Genomic DNA, 17,819 nt, shown 5'->3' on the forward strand with positions numbered 1-17,819 from the left:
GCTCCCCAACCTCCAGGTTGAGAACCGGTACCGGTCCGAGGCCGCTTGATACTGGGCCACAGACAGGTGAAATAATGCATACGCTAATCAGGGGCCCTCAACCCTTGGGTCATGGATTGGTACCTGTACCCCAACACTAACCTGTTACTAACCCAGGGGTCTGCAACCTTTGCCAGTAAAAGAGCCATTCAGGCCTGTCTGGTACTGATCAAAACCAAATAGGAGCTGCTGCAAAACTTTTTTATATTTATATACATATATACATATATGTATATATATATATCCTTTAAAGAAAATTTGACTTTACTTTGCATCATTAGATTGTTGTTTTTTTTACGAAAAAAATATGAATAATACACTTCTTTGTGGTGTGAATAAATACATAAATATCAAACGAATCTTGCATTTTCAAGTGAAATCTCATTTTTTACTTTTGACAGAAGCTTTCTTTCAAAATAAAAGAAAAAATCTCTATACACCATCCCTGCATCCCCCTTACTTATCTGACGCCGCAACATACCCATAGAAAAAAAAAGTGTGCATGAACATTTTCACCTTACAGGCTCACCAGACTGTCTACGATCTTAAAATTTTGCGCCCCAAACAGATTTTCTAATTTTTCACCTGCAGAAAGCCTGGATCCACCTTTAAGGCATAACGTATTCACGGTATGACTGCAGTTTAATCAGAAGCTGCAGTTGACATTAACATCTGCACCAAGCCTGGGGATGATGTTCCGCCCATCATTCATCTAAAAAGAACAATTCATCTCCACTGCTGGACACATTTAATCCTTAAGAAAATTTGCATTCAGTCACTTGTCATGTGAAGGTCATTCACCATGTTTAAAGTCCATTTGGATGTGGAATGTTGTGACTGAATGCGTCACCGCCCTGTTGAATTTGTGTGACGTCACATGAGATTATTCTGCTTAAAAACTCAAGTTTTAAACATTTAAAAGAGGATTATTATGTTGTTGTGACATTTAAGTCTGTCCGTCATATCTGTCTTTTGACACACTGATTATGTTGGTGCTAAAGACATTTCAATCAACTGATTGTGTGAAAGAATCTATTGGGATAAATGTCTTGATAATAGTTGGATATTCCAGTTTTTGCAAGATTTTTCCCAAGACAAAAACAAAATAGAACCGTGGGACTTGAGTTTGATCTACAGGACATCAACCTATTTCTGAGTATATTCCCCAGTGAAGAGCTGAGAGTTGAAAAGTCATAACCGCTCAAAGTCTTCACGGGCTTCATTTGGCCAGCTGCCCGCTCGTCCTCTGTGACCAAACACGGCGCACGTCTATTCACCTAAAGCCTCACCTTATGTGTCTACGCCACGTCCACTTAGCTTGATTTGAGTTTAAATCTCATCTGCGTCTCCTGCCTGCTGGCTTGCTCCTCAGAAGATGAGGAAGGCCAAGGGTGGAGGAAAAGGAGGCGGAGATAAGAGGAGATTGGGTACTGAGGGAGACTGGGAGGAGGATGGACGAGCAGTGCTGGGAGGCGGGTGGAAGTGAAAGCTCTTGTTCCACTTGTCTGCGCCTGGACCTCTCCTCCTCTAGCTGCCTACGCAAATGCTTATTTTCCCTGCAGAGGATGTTTAACTAAAAGAAGGAAAGAGGGGGAAAAAGTCAGGGAGACATATGCACATCGGAAAACATACAGAAATGTATTTTTAAAAGCGTGATGCTAGGAAAAATGCTAATGGAGCAAAACAGTATTTAGGGAGAGTTGTAAGAAACTTTAAACAACACGGTTCCTCTTTTGTATTCACTGTGTAGACGTTCATTAAATGAAGACACCGAACAGCCGACTCTATTATGCGTCCAGTGCCGTTTTTACAGTTGCTTCCATGTATGTCAAAGCAGAAAAGGCAATTGGGAAATTGTGAGAGGATTTCTGGAGTGTATTGTGTTCACAGCTTGAAATGGTTGCATGTTCATGCCATGGAGGAAATTTCTACATAAAAACAACCAATTTGAACGATCATTAGAGGTCGATTTGACACAAAATCATCCGTGACACAAAACAAATCACGCATCGTCACAACATGATTGGGCTCCCTGAAACACAATTACAGACTAGCTAAATTGAGGGTGTTTCATTTTTTTTCCCCAACAAGGATGTTTGGGTAAAAGCAGAAAAGAGAATGAGTTCAGAGGCAGTTATAATCACAAAAGGGAATTTGGTAATTATATTTTTTAAAAAGTGCTTCTTAGAAAATAGTAATGGGGGGATAAAAGAGTATATGATGTATAATTAGCTATGGGAAGATAAAGACAAGAATAAGAAATTAGAGGGTGGAAAGTCAAAGAGACAAGCTGGGTAGTGACAGCTGCACTCAGTCACATCTGTTTTGAGTATGTGTGTGTGTGAGCGGCTAAAGAATGATTCCACATTGACATGTCTGGCCATATGTGTCTGTGTAACTGTGCGTGTGCATGTGGGGAAAAAGTAGGAGGGAGAAAAGCATAAACGGAGATGAGACAGACACATTTCCAGATGCTTCCGCTAACATTACCCATCCAGACACCATACATGCACTCAGACGCACGCATGAATACACAGACAATAAATCTAAGTAAATGTATTACATCTGATGACTAAAAATAGTCAAGGATCTGAAGACCTACTCCTAAAATTGTGTTTTTGTTGTTTTTAACATGTTCTTGTGGCATTTTTCTTGCATTGGAGGACATAAATATGGAAAATTAGGCTTAAAATTGCATTTTTGAGTATTTCTTTACTCGAATTGTGGTGAATCAGAAGCAGATAAAAACAATGATGTTTGAAAAACACAGCGGGCCACAAGCTCCTTGCTCCACTACATTGAGATTCATCCACTTGTAGATAAAATAGATCCATGTACGTCTTCGGTTTTCTCAGGCATCTGGCTCAAAACTGTTTTTGTTGCTCCGCTAATGTTAGGTTCGGAGTGTGACGGGTTGTAAGCTAGCGGGAGAGCATGCAAATTAAGGCATGACAGGAATTTAGGGAAAGCTTACTCCCCACCTACAGTCCCACCCACAAATCAGAGGCGAATTTTGATGAAGTACTGCCGCTCTGCAGAAAATATGTCCAAGAAAACAACAGTTATTTTTTTTTAAATTCCCAGCCAGCAAGGCCAAGAGGAGCCCACATGGTGTAAAAGCGGGCAGAAAATGAGGGCCCCAATTGGGTTTCTCAACAGTTTCTGTGGTAGCCCCACCTGTGTTTGCCCACATTGGCTTAAGTGGGCACTAAGTGAATAGGATCGCTACGCTAGCCAACCGCCTGGTGGACAGGAGAGCATGCTAGCGAGCTCCACTGTAGCATGCTAACAAGCTCCGTTGTATTGAGCAACCAAGCTCAGTTGTATCGAGCTAGCGAGCTCCACTCTATCGAGCTAGTGAGCTTCACCGTAGCACGCTAATGAGCTCCATTGTATTGAGCTAGCAAGCTCAGTTGTATCGAGCTAGCAAGCTCTTCTGTAGCGAGCTAGTGAGCTTCACTGTAGTACGCTAACCAGCTCCATTGTATTGAGCTAGCTAGGTCCCCTGTAGCGAGCTCCGCTATAGCATGCTAGCAAGATCATCTGTAGTGAGCTAAGGAACTCGGCTGTAGCATGCTAGCGAGCTCCTCTGTAGATAGCTAACACAACTTGCTGTCAACTGGGCAGCTGGCTCGCAAATACAGGTGTGGCCACTATGGAAACTGACCAAACCCAATAGGGGCCCACATTTTTGGACCACTTTTAAACCATATGGGGCCCACTCGGCCTTGCTGGTTGGGTTTTGGCTTAAAACGACATAATCATAATTACAAAACCACTTGGAACTGTTTTAAAATAGATCAAGTTGATTAGAGTAGAACGTCACCTCTTGATGATCCAAAAACAAATCTCTTCAGTATGTCCCAAACTGTCGCAAGAGTATTTACAGACTGCACCAAGCAAACATCCCACAGTGCGTTAATTTTATGTCACGCCAAAAGCAATAGAACTTCCAGATGAAAAACACAGAGTCTGACATTTATAATTAACTGCATATTCCAGGGGACCTGTTTAATTTTCCTCGTCTTTGGTGGCTCTTGATACTTTTCTAATTGCGAGAGAGGGGGGTGAAATTAAAAATCACAGCTTGTCTCCTCAGCCTTCACATACAACATGTGAACTGCTCAGCATATGTTTGAATGGAAAGGATTTTAAAGGACGTGTGTGAGGACTGTGCACTCCAAACAAAAAAGGGCATTAGGAACAGACAGAGTCTTAATGCAAATGATTCAAATTAGCCCGAAACAGAGAGCGTGCATGAAATTTAAGCAAGCGATTTTACGAATATTTCTTTTACAGGCAGAGAAGATAAGCTGCAGGAAAGAGCTTTTTGAAATGTTTGAAATTCTTGCACACCTCCTAACTAAAGCCCCTTTTTCCCTTTTTATTTCATTTATTTTGTGTCACACATCAAAAGTTTGTATGAAATTATTTTGGCAGTTGGGCGGATGCTTGATGCATGTGTGAGTGAGCGACTAGCAGCTCATGTGTGATGGGTAAATAAGACTGAGACAAAGAGACACTCATCTGATTTATCACACGCCGCATCGCGCGTTAACTCATTCAGGGATATTTGCGTATGCATCTGTGAAGGCCCGCATGTGAGAAACACCAGCGGTAACAAGTCTTTTCCCCTCCAGCCTGCCTGTGTGTGAGCAGATCGTCCGTGTTGGATCGATGTGTGTAATGATTCACACTGGAGATTACGAAGTGCTTTTACACACCTGACCTGTTAAAGAAGACCCCTCTCTTTCTCTCTGCCAGACGCTTCCTCTGCTTTGCGCTTCTCTGTCTCAAACCTACAACTAATGTCAACATTAAAACTTCAACAAGCACCATCTTTCCTCGCAGCCCGTCAATCACCGGGCCACTCCACAAACTAACAAAAGTGGGGTGAGCCATTCCCCAGGCCCTGGAGGCCTTTTGGAGAACTGAGGGGGCTGAGGAGTACTTTTGATTTGTCTCTCCTTTGGTGATTTGTTGACTCTTGTGAAGTTCAACACAGTAAAAAATGTCAGCATTTCCAGAGAAAATTCCTCTGTGTTTTTTTCCCCCACATTGTTTTATCACAGCGGGCCATTTCCCTATGCTGTCATGGAGACATCAGCACGGCTGTATTGATATACATCTTTCTCTGAGTTTCATGAAAGTGAAATCATTTACCAGTGGAAAGAAACGTCACCGCTTCTTCCCGATACGATTTGTCCCCCCCACCACCTCCTCCTCCTCTTCCACACATGCTCCCCCCCGCCTCATCCCGCTGCAGTTTTCACTTTTATCGTAGGAAGAGGAAATGGATGTCTGTGTGTGCTTCTGTGTAAGTGTGCTTGTGTGTTTGAAGTTGGACGCATGAAAGCTTCCTCTTCTGTGTGAGCTCAACAGCAGGTGGGCCGGTGTGTGGGTTTGGGTTTGTATCTGTCGGGTAAAAGGACTGTCAGGCCTGGTGTTTGTGTATATGTGTGTGTGTGTACGTGCGTGTTTTATATATGTGTGTGCATCCTCTTACTTGTTGATTTAGCATACTGATGGCCTCCAGGTTGCTTTGCAGTCTGGAATGCATGTCCTTGGTTTTGTTGAGCCTTTGAATGACAATACTCCTCTTTTCAGTGCTGTAAGACAAGTGCAAGCATGCACACAAACACACATATCTAAGAAAGTATATAAAAAATTTAATTTTTTTTCTTTAGACATCAATGTCTAAAACTAGAGTTGGGGGGGGGAAACCTGAAAAACTTTACTTTCAAAAAGCTGCAGACTGAGACTATTTAATGTGTAGTTTAGCTTAGGAAAAAAATGTTAAGTTTGGACTTGTTTTACCTATTTTTAACAGTAAATTTGAGATATTGTCTCAGTCAAATGCCCTAGGAAATCAAGAGCATAAAAAGATGGCATGCATCATCTTCATTTTAACCATCTTCATTATAACTTATTACTAAACTCAAAGATGGGTGAGCAAATGGGCTCCAGAAATCATTAAATCATATAAGAAAGTGCATATAAAACAAGAAAAAACATGCAAGCGCAGCCAGGGAACATTAAGAGTACAAGAAGCCATTTAAGATTTTAACTGTTTATTAAAACTGTTTTGGGAAATGACAAACAAATGTTAGGGTCTCGTATCTTCAGACCCAGGGCTGACTAAGGAATGACTATTAAATTAACGACGGTGGATAATGGTGCTCTGTGCGAGCCGAAGAGCTCACTGCCCCCGCTTTACGCTCTTTCTTTCATGCCCCAATGAACCTGTCCAGTTAGCATTCTGAAAAAACCTTCTAAATACTTTATTGAAGACTTCTTAGCCCATTAAAGTACCACTGTACCTTCCCTATGTTAATTTTCTTGTAAAAGAGCAAGCTGGGATTTTCTATCAGAGCAGGGGTTGGGAAGACAGTCCCGTTTTGCTTCAGTTGAGAAGATGCATGCGCTCATTGAAACGCTAATAAATGGCATTATGGTTTCTGAAGATATGGTGGGGGAGCGAAGACACGCATGGGCGTAAACTTTTGGCCTTATTAGCCACAACTTAAAAAATTTAAAAGGAGAGAAAACTCTAGGAAGATGCTGTGTGAACTGACACTTTGTTGTAAAAAGTTTACAGGATTGCCTAAAAACTCTGCATAAAATAGGAAATGTAAAAACCGAAATATATATATATATATTTAAAACTTTGGCCTGTCTCTTGTTTTTGACTTCAATAAAAAAATACAAAATAGTGATATGGTTATATTTCTTTATTTTTATTTTTTTAAGGAGAAGCTATAGCGATTTATGGCTGGCTATCCGTTCACCGGTAGGGTAGTCCGCATCGCGCTGGCGGCACAAAAGCAAAACACATTTCTTTACGTGGGTGCTCTGCACATACGTTTTTATTCAAATCTAAGTATTTTATTTATCAATGTAAAACTTTAATAGATTTTGTGACTTTTTCAAGCCATAAAACCAATGTTATCTATTTTCTGAGCGCTAGCAGATACGCTCTAACATTGATAAACGGCGACTATTGATCAAGTAGTAGTAACTTGGATTGATAACTGTAAGGATAGAGAGAAGTCATAGGGGTAGGGAAGCAATTCAGATTCAGCCCTAGACTTTATTCAAATTTATTTATCTACTTTTTTTCTTTCTATGGTGGCCCTAATATTCTGTTGTAAAATACAACATAAAAAAGAAAACTAAATGTATTACAATTCCAAATATACACCAAGTGACAGCCTGCGGTCTGTATCACTGTCAACCCAACTAATTTAGGTTTGCAAAGGCAAGCACTTTTTTAAAGAAGCCTCATTTCCTGAAAATTACATTTACAAACTGAAGATAACTGCAAATGACCCTTGCAGATGTTTTAATTTCACACCATAATGATGATACAAAGAGCATTAATGAGAGAAATGCTGAAGTTTCCTTTGATCTCTTAAACTGTAAGTGGCCTTTATAAGCCGACTGCAGCGAGTTTCCTCCCCTACAGTAAAAGAACCGACGGCACGGGCCCAAATTTGAAACACAAGCCGCCCTTGAAAACATCCAAACCGCTGATTCTCCAGGATGATTTAAGCTCTTTTCTAGATGGTAATGTGGTCTTCAGCAGATCATGAATCATCACCACTGCTGAGACAACTGTGTGAGATTTATGAACTCGATGTGAGGGAGCAGCGATGTGCTGGGTGCTTGGCGTGACGCCTGTGTAAACATATGTTCCCGTGTTTACACGCAAACACGGATGAGTGCAATTAGCAGCCTAACCCAATCAGTGTGTATAATTACAGTCATTAGTGTCAAAGCCAAGCGGCCATGCTCTCTAAATCAGGCAATAAACTACCACGGTTTTCTCTTTTTGCTCCGGTCTCGCTCATCTTTCTTATTTACTGCTCTCATTTAGCTGTAAATTTTATGCAAGACTTGCCTCTCCTCCTCTCACACAGTCTCCCTCTCTCTGTCACTTTAGTTCTGTGGTTTTGTACAAATCCTCTGCTGTGATCACTGGCTGCTCTTAATTGAAAGCACATCGTTAGTGGTGCAACTGATAAAGCCTGATGTTTTATGAGCGCTTCCCCAGACAGATTATGTCATTGAGGAAGTGTTGCCAAAAGCAAACAACAAACTCTTTCATTATGCCATTCTTTTCTTTGATACATTTTCATAGTAATAGAGGATGTCTGTATTAGAGGTACAATTTAAATATGTTTCTAAGAATTGAGTAAAGTTGTTTGGGTATTATATCTCTTTCAGTTTTGATTTGTTTCAATTATTTCTCACAATATTAGTATTGACAAGCAGTTTTTAACAGTTTTAGCCATTCAATTTGCTATTTTCCTTCTATTTTTTTACATAAACATATATACAAATGTTATTTTTTTTGTAAAGCTAAAAATTAAAAAAAAAAAAAAAATTGCTTCTTAGACATTCATACTTGTATACAACCAACAGTGGAGTTTCACTGAGGATAATCTGACATGTATGGATTGACAGGAAGATGAAACATCCGTTCTGTGGAAAGCCCATTTGCTGGCCCATCTTCCTGCAGTCACATATCTGTAGAGATTATTTTCTTACCACTGTTTTCTATATTTTCTGGGTTTGCAAATATAATAAACTGTTTTTTTCAAAATGCAGATAAGATGAGAAAGTGATTTTTTAAAATTTTCTCCCCCCTCATATTTATAAAACTCTTTAGAGCAGAAGAACACAATCACATCCTTTCTGGTGTATTTGATAAAAAAAGAGAATAAATGCATTTAAGAAAAAAACAAACACCACATTCATTAATGTGCTTCATTTGTTAAATTTGATAAAATACAAATAATATTTCTATATGCAAACCTAAGGGATTCTGTGCAAAACAAATTGATTTAGACATTTTTACATTTTGCAGACCTTTTTGCAGGTAAAAAAATAAATAAAAAATCTTCCTAAGAAGAAAGGCGTAAATGAAAAAGGAACTGTCTTTAGGACAGCCTCAGATGAAATCAAACTTTGCAGACAGCTGTCAGCTGCTAAGATATGCCCTTTGCCACTAGTAATGAAATTTACACACAGAATGTAAATGGCTGCCATGCAAATATTATCCTCTGTTTCCTTATGGATGATTGAATTTCATATATATTCCTTTTTGGGTCAGTGTTTGTGTGTGTGGGGGTGGTAGTGCTGTATAATAATGAAATGAATTAAGAATCTCCACAATAAAGAAAGAGAAGAGAGGAAACAGAGAGAATGGATGGGGAGACACTAAAGAAGATGCTTTCATTCCCTGTTTTTATCTTGTTCTATGTTATTATATTCGCTCAATCAAAACCGCTCTTATGCGTACAGCTACTGTATATGAACTGCCTCTCTCCCTCTGCCCCACTCTCTTGCTCAATTGCAATTATGAGCGAAAGACAAAGAAAAACGATTCATCTTTCTGTCGCGGCCCCTTAATGATATCATTAAAATGACTGACAGCTTTAAAAAGCTTTGGGAACCTCACCCAGTCAAAACAAATCTGATCCGTTTTGGAAACAGAGTCTGGTGGTTCGTTAGGGGAGGGCGGGAGGGAGGGAGTCGGTGGGGGATGCAACATAAGAAGGTGTATGTGTGTAAAACAGGGCGAGGTGTTTTAATGAGGGGGGGGTCCGCACTGACGGTACATGGAGTCCTTCTGGAGCCGGTCGCCCGCACAAGCGGCCTTTCCCCTGCAGTCACACCCTCCTTTCTCACTTCCATCCGATACCCAATCCCATCTGTGCCACATTCATTTTCGTTGCCTTAATGAACATAATAAATATATCTCCCCTCTATTGATGAATGCTATTTGACAGCTATGGGGGTGGCAAGCAGGAGAGGATAGGCAGTTGATTGGAGTGTAATCACCGTTAAAGGCACAGCATGAATAACGTATTCAGATTGAGACACACACACACACACACTTGTGCACAAGAATGCACAGGTGGCCTAGGCCCATAGGGTGTTTCATTCACAAGTTGGTACTCCTGCTGTTTTTATCATCATGAGCTTTGTTCAGACTAGATTGCGAGCAAAGGAGCGAAACATGTTAGGGGACGCTTTTGTAGGAGATGAATGCCAAACTTTGATCAACTGATGAGTTCACACTAACGCGCACACCTATATGTTCTCTCTTACACTCCCTTCCACACAGATGATTTATAATTTTTTACACACTTTTGGATCTGGACACAATTATAAAAGAAAACTGAAACCTTAAAGTCCCACTCTGATCATCTTTTGATCATTTGATCAGCATTCCCTTATGTTAAGATTATAATATTTTTGGCCAAAATCAAATACCTGTCATTTTGTGGGACATAGTTTCTGCAGGCCTTTGAGTTGTGAGCGGAATTGTTGGTGTGAAGTGACTTCCCATCATCCCTTTATCTACACTTTCTCCTGCTAGCTTAAAGCCCCTTACAACTTTAAACTAACATTACCAGTGCAAGAAAAGTGGCAAACAATATTGGAGCTATCCATCCATACAGTTTTTAGTCAGATACCAACTCAGCCTCAGGCATTTTTTTCTGGCACTTTTTTGTCTGCTCCTGATTTACAACAATTAAAATGAAGAAATAATCAGAAATGCAGTTTTAATCTTAAAACTATTTATATATGTCCTCCATCATGATAAAAATGCTACAAATAAAAAACACAACTGTCATCAGAGTAAGTCTTTAAACATACTTTTCCCCCCTTTCTAATCCAACTACTGTTTTTTTCCCACTCTGAACTTCTTCACCTTGAAGCGTTCCGCATATCCTTCCTTCTGATCCACCAGTCTCTTCACTTCTGCCTTCAACGTGTCATTAACCTCCTGAAGACGGCTGACAAAGGGAGGAAGGTGCAGACGTACACTTCAAGAGAGAAATATACATAGAGAGGCAAACACCTATTACCATCAAGAGCCTGTGTTTGCATGTGTTTGTTTGCACAAAACAGTCGACCTGCTTTTGTTTAAGCAAACTGTACACAAAATCCTTAACTGACCACGTAGCTTTGAAACATCCTTAAATATAGATGTGGTGTCCTTTCAGACAAACATCACTCACAGTTTTTCTGTGTTTCTGTTGGATTTTCACTTGAACTGATGAAAGTAAAGAAAAAACCAGAAAAGTCTTAAAATATTCAATTTGGAATCAATATAATTTTCTGAATTTCCAATTTTCAAAGACAACAAATATAATAAAAACAGAAACTTAAAAAAAAAAAAAAAAAACTAAATAAAAAAAATATTAAAGTTTTCTTTAACTTATTGACTTACTAAACCCAGATTATATATATGTTACAAGTGAAAACTTTAAAAAGTACACCCATCATAAACCATATATTTATTAATAAAAAAATACCACAATAACCCCAGTCCTTAATATTACATAGATTCCTTTAAATAAGCTAAGAAGAGTCATAAAAATGAACAAAAATTAGAAACAAATTTTAGTTCTTAATAAACAGGGGAAAAAGCTTAGAAGATCAAGTTAAAAACATGTTCCTACTTTTGCTCAGACATCCAAATTGTTGACATTTTTCTCGCTCTCGTGCCAAAGCGTTGCGCTGTGTGACTGTATTTTCTTGCGCTTTAACTGACGTGACTTAAACAGCAAAAGACAGTCATGCAATGTCCATAAAAGAAAAAATATTTTTATGACTACTTAGAAGTAAAACATAACTGTTAATACTTTTGTGTTCCTGAATTTATACATTTTCCTCTGTTTTATGACAAGGTTTTAACTACCCCGCATGTAATAAAATACTTTATTTAAACAGATCTTTCCAGATGGAAGTTATGCGCTTTCTATATTGAGGGCAAATGTAGCATAAACGAGGATAAAGAAAAGTGTAATTAAATACACTAAAACATCAGATATAAGTGAAGCTCCAGTCGATGGGAAGAAAAGAAAATCTGGAAATAAATGTCACAATCGAGATACAATAGAAACATTAGGAGAAAGTGGGTAAATGAAGAATAATGGGGGATGAAAGACATGGCATTTGCAGACACAGGTATAAATAGCAAAGTGAGCTATTTAGCAGGAGAGAAGGGACGAGGCAGAGAGGGGGGAGTGCTGCAATAGACGAGGATGAGATTGGAGAAAGGGAAAAAAAAAATGGGTGTGAAAACCGCGGCCGGATGGCCTTGGCCAAACTGCTGACTTTTTCATTCTGCTTATCAGTCAGGACCTTTCCAAGACTAAACTCCGGGGACCCTGGCATATTACCCTTATCGCCATAGAAACACCTTGATATACCATCCCATCTTCCCACAAAGACTTGGACAAACATGGGAAAAGTTTCCAACATGCAGGCCATAATTTTGGTCCATAAATGCCAAATGATTAACCTAAAATGTCAAAATATCAACTGCTGGTGTGAGATGAATATATATGGCTTTGAAAATCTGGAAAAAACAACATGGTTTAAGCTTTAAAAATAGATAACAGTAAGTAACATGATTATGTGATCAGTAATTCCAAAAAAATAAGGTTTTACTTTGGTATTAAGTAGTTTTTGCAGCTTTTTTAGCATTTGTTTTTTATGTTACCATAGTGATGCACATTGTGCATTTGATGGAGCAGCTCATTTCCATTTTATTACTCTAAGTACCTAACAAACACCTGAAATCACCACAGAGCTGAAAAAAGGGGCATTACAGCTGTAGAACAGAAACAAAAACGAAAGAGAGGAGGTCGAAATAATTTTTTCATTTAATATGGAACCCGTGACTCAACATTTAGAATACAGCATTGACGTGTTGCACTAAGATATGGCTGCGAGACCGTTTGTTCAGATTTCTGTCCAGTTTTCAGCCTACAGGCATGGCGGACAAAACGCAATATGTGGTGTCAAAAAGGGATGGCTGTGTTTGAGAACATCAGATAATATGTAGGACATGTAACTGTGAAAGAATAGATGTGTAGATCAGCATCCGGGATGAGTATCTAACAGAAGCAGGATGTTCTGATGAAACAGAGTGTTCTCAGGCAGAGGCTCCTTCAAGCCGCACAGATCATTTCAACCTGCATCAAATACAAAGAAATTGACCAAGTGACTTTTTAAAAGTAAATACAAATTAATAAAAAAAAATAATTAAGTATTTCAGAATTGTAAGTCTTTCAAAACAATGTAAAATAAAAATAAGAAAGTGACTATTTCCACAAAATTTTCTAAACATGGCCAATAATTTTTTTTTAGCACTGATCACATGCAACCAGAGGAAAGATTAGGGTTAAGGTCAGGTTAATGGGTGGGATCAATAACAACATTTAGCCTTGGACACATTTCAAATACTTGCAGACACTGCAGAAACTGAATTTTAAGTAAGTAAAAATTCCTTTATTTCAAGGAAAATTCTGTCTTGCGAGACAAATAGTCTTACCAAGAAAGTTATTTGGTAAATCTTAATGTACCAAAATATGTCTTACAATAAGCTCACACGGCAAGCGTTACAGCTCAACTGTGATGCGGGAGCGGTCTAGATACAGCCTCTGCTGCCAATCTCGCAAAACTCCGAACTCACGTAGGTTCAAACGACAACCCGCCATTTATATAGGAAATACAGTAATCCCCTCTGCTTGTTCGCTGTGGTTCAGGTGCGGCGTCCAGCAAATATTTGAGCCCAAAATAACGGATTCACAGTGCGGCAGAGGCCAGACCGCGGAGGTCATAGGTGATTGTCTGCAGTGGGATTTCCTAAAGTTACATAAAGACTGTGGTGCTCGCTTCGGAGCCGTAACGCTAGTCATGGGAGCGCAGGGTAACTGAAATATTTTTATTAAAAAAGTAAAGAATTCTTATAAGACAATTTTTCTTTTATAGTTTTTTTTGTTGCTTATTTAAAGAAAATGTTCATATTTTCAGAATTTTTACCTATTTTTCTGAGCCTGTTTTTGCAGAGAAACTACTTTAAAGATTTTACTAAATGTATTTCAAAAAGTGAACATTATAACACTTTATATTGCATCGTAACTATGAAAGAACTGCATTTTACCATATATGCAGTGTAACAACATTACATTAACAGTGGAATTGTATTAAAATGATGGGATTTTGAGGAACAAACTCATATAGAGCACCAATTGTTACCGTATTTGTTAGTTGTGCCATAAATATTTGGATACTCTTTGTTATTTCTTGTCTGTTTTGTCACTTGCACTGACATGTGTTATTTAAATAAAGTTATGAGGAGATTTCAGTGTAAGGAACGCCACTGCACAAACACAGCAACTCACACCTTTCATAAGCTCAAACAGCAAAAACCTAAAAAGGAAAAAAAAAAGACACTAATAAGACATGCACAACCACAGGCATGAGCACATGCACACACTGCCAGAATCTGTGGCATGCTGTAATGACAGTAATTACCTGTGGTCTCACATTAACATCTCCCTCCTGACTGTCTGACTGGCTCGGCTGGTGTAGGGGTGTAAATCGCGGCGCAAGTCTGATGTTGTGATTAGGACTAAATTACACATCATCACCCTGTTTCCACCAGTGTCAGGAGAAGCAGCGAAAGGGTGTGTGACGAAGAGGGGGCGAGTGCGAGACAGACAGAAGGACATTTAGAGAAAAAGGGAGCAGGACAAGGAGGCTCGACTGCAGCAGCGGGAGGGGGGGTGCATACCTGCTTAACATTTAGATTGGTTTTGTTGCACAAATATTTTAGTAGATGATGGGGGGCTAAAAGGGGCAACAAAATGCATTTATAACCACATTTGGGGGTACTACTGGTCCTTTCAGCTTCATGCAACTGAAAATGAGTCGAATACTGCAATGCTGCTGAAGGATTTGGAATCTTTACAGTTTCTGGACCAGTATTTATCATTTAGATTTATTTTATTAAGGCTGATCTGTCCAGCCTACAACCCACACATCCCACTGTAAAACACACAGAAGGTGGACTTTCCAAACTCATTTATTGCTTTTTTAACCTATTTTCTTAAATAAACATGAATTTATTGAAGTGATTAAAGAAAAAAAAACATTTTAGTGTTTTGGACATGTTCTTGTAGCATTTTTCTTATAATAAAGGACATATATACCGTACATATACCGAGGAAAAAATTTAATTGTGATACTTAATATCTGCGAATAACCACAATATAAAATCATACACAAAAATATACATTTATGACGTTTATTGTTAGTTATTCTGTCAATCAGATTAATCACACTTTTGGATTGTGACTAATCACCATTAATCAAAATATTTTACTAGATAAATGATATGACGGCCATTATCAGAATATGCGGCTTCTGAACAAAAACAGGCTGCAGAGAAAATGTTTTCTTCATTTTCATTGTCTGAACTTTTTAATTTGTCAAGTGTTAACCCAGAAGTGTAAATTGTGTGTACAAAACACACCAACAGTAAGATCAGCTCAATTTGAGCGACGATGCAAGAATTGGGCAGCGCTGCCAAAATTTAAATATCTGAAGTTTGACAGGCCGCCGCATCACATCTGCCAATCAGGAACTCAGCTTTAGGCACGTGATGTTTTCAGTGACTCGATCAGCAGGTAGAATATTATTCCAAAGCAAGCGTTTTGTCCTGAACTTCCATCTTTTTCATTTACCCGCTGGAGCCGCAGGTTTGCAGAGCTCATCCGTCTACTTTGGAGCAAAAGCGGGATACACACCAGACAGATCGCCGCCTTTCACTCCAGCTGAGAAGCTCACTTCTCTTTAATGTCTCGGAAGACATTAAAGAAAAAGGTCCCCTAATTTTATTTTTTCCCCCTGGGGTTAAGGCGAGACAGACAGCCTTCAAGCTTAGCCACAGAGACACAGAAACACTGCGGAAGCGGCTGTCATACAGACACGGCTCCCTGAAATGGGAAAATCTTCTTATGATAATCATATAAATTCAAACATGAAGACATGATTACCGATATTTTTTTAGAACTCATCACAATAGATAAACCTTATTTCTCAACATCGTCCGTGTCTTCCATCTATTCTAATTGAGATATCCACAGAAACCGTTCCTTATAGCGACAATCCTAAATGCATTAGCTGGTAGCTCCTCCCACATACAGCTGCAGCGTCAAGCTCAGTTCAGTGTGCACCTTTATAATGACAACGCGCGAATCATGAATCAAATAGTCTGCTTTTTGTGAAAAAAAGATCTAAACCAAAAAAAAACTAACAAGATCAAACTACTAAAAAACACTTGAATATTTATTTATTTTTTAAGTGACCATGGTATAAGCGGGATAATCCCATACAAAGTGTTTTAACTAAAGCCGTGGAAGCCTGAGCTGCCGAGGCAAAACATGGACTGTTTCTTTGAGAGGTTTAATTAATTTGTGTTAATAAATAAGCACGATATTCATACATGTATATACACATACATACATATATATATATTTCCACACACATGAGTATTCTTTACACACATATAAGCCATACCTGAGTATAAGTCTTGTCTTCTGGCCAAACTATGCACAAAAATGCAACCTATTCTCTAAAAAATACTGCATATTAAAAGATAATAAAAAGTGACTATTTTCACTAAAATTGACTAAATGGACAAATGTCATGTAACAAAAACCAAAATGTGTGACCCTTTTAAATATAAAAGGGGGAATAAAATCGGTATAAAGTCATGTGGTGATTCTGGTTGTTGTATCTCCCCATCATCAAAGCACTAAAGCTGAATTCAAGACACTACTCTGTTCCACTCAGCTCATCAGAGCACATCCTCTCATCAAATTAATGAACACATTTATTGTTAAACACATTTTTATAAAACTTTCATTCATTCTGTCTAATTAAAAGACCCAACAGGCCTGAAATCACTTAAATATGCATACTTATCAGTCACAAGGTCTGAATTAAAGATCTTTTTGTGCATGCGTGTGTGCGCCGCGTGTGTGCATGATTGCAAAAATGTATGCGGCTTTCGAAGCAGGCCTTCTCACTCTATGGTTAATGGTGGTAATCATGGCGTGACCCAACATTAAGACAGCGTGCGTGTGTTTGTGTGTGTCCTCACTCTCCCTAATGGTGACGATGATGACATGTTCTCCATTAGACTAGTCAGTGGGCCACAGCAGATCTAGCATATTAATGATGCTGATGATGGCTTCTTTAATTACCTTCGTCTGCTGCTGCATAGCCTGACTCCTTTACTCGATTCCTTTCATCACACTCTTTCCTACGCATGCTGCTGGGTTGTTTATCAGTGGCTCCCATTACTAAAATCCCCTATCTGACATCTGGTGTGCATGAACATAGGCACATTATCAGCCTTGCTTTTTTTTGACCATTTATATGCTTGATGAAGTCCCTCGTCCACTTTAATTTTTATCTGCATAGATGTGAGGTGTACACAATACTGTAAAATCTACATTTTGCTCTTTTATAATTGCATATTTTATAATAAAGAATGTTTTAACTTTGTTTTATAAAACCTAACACAGACAACTAGGAATTGTAGTAGTTTATTAGAATTTTGGCTCTAAGTCGTGGGTCGGAGTAAGCGTGCCCCTACTTCCCATCATCCATCTGTTTACTCACTTTCATGCTACCTAACAGCTTAAAATTACTGGTGCAACAAAAGAGGCGAGAAAAATCCGAGCTATCCAGTTTAGAGCCAGGTGCCAGCTCAGACAAGGAAAACAAAGATGTGCTTGGATAAAGGTGTCTACAAGTGGATGCATCAGAGTGGAGCCTCTATATGGCAAGCCATTTTATCATTTAATCAATATCGTTGATATCAGGGTGTTTTAAGCCTAACTGGTAATGCCAAAAGTACAACTAGCTTACTAGTCAAACATATTTTTGATTTCTAGTTAACT

At 38.8% G+C, this 17,819-nt stretch overlaps 1 long non-coding RNA gene across 1 annotated transcript in view; it reads right to left on the reverse strand.

Annotated features, from left to right (window-relative positions):
- Positions 1-343: 343 nt before the first annotated feature.
- Positions 344-17,819, reverse strand: part of LOC118600232 — a 103,054-nt gene continuing 85,578 nt past the window's right edge. Inside the window, exons 8-9 of the long non-coding RNA XR_004949844.1 lie at positions 5,546-5,648; positions 344-1,612 (exon numbers count right to left, since the gene is read on the reverse strand). This is a non-coding gene — a long non-coding RNA (uncharacterized LOC118600232). The remainder of the gene's footprint in view (positions 1,613-5,545; positions 5,649-17,819) is intronic.

This window comes from Oryzias melastigma, linkage group LG20 (genome assembly GCF_002922805.2).
Source record: "Oryzias melastigma strain HK-1 linkage group LG20, ASM292280v2, whole genome shotgun sequence".
NCBI classification, from domain to species: Eukaryota; Metazoa; Chordata; class Actinopteri; order Beloniformes; family Adrianichthyidae; genus Oryzias; species Oryzias melastigma.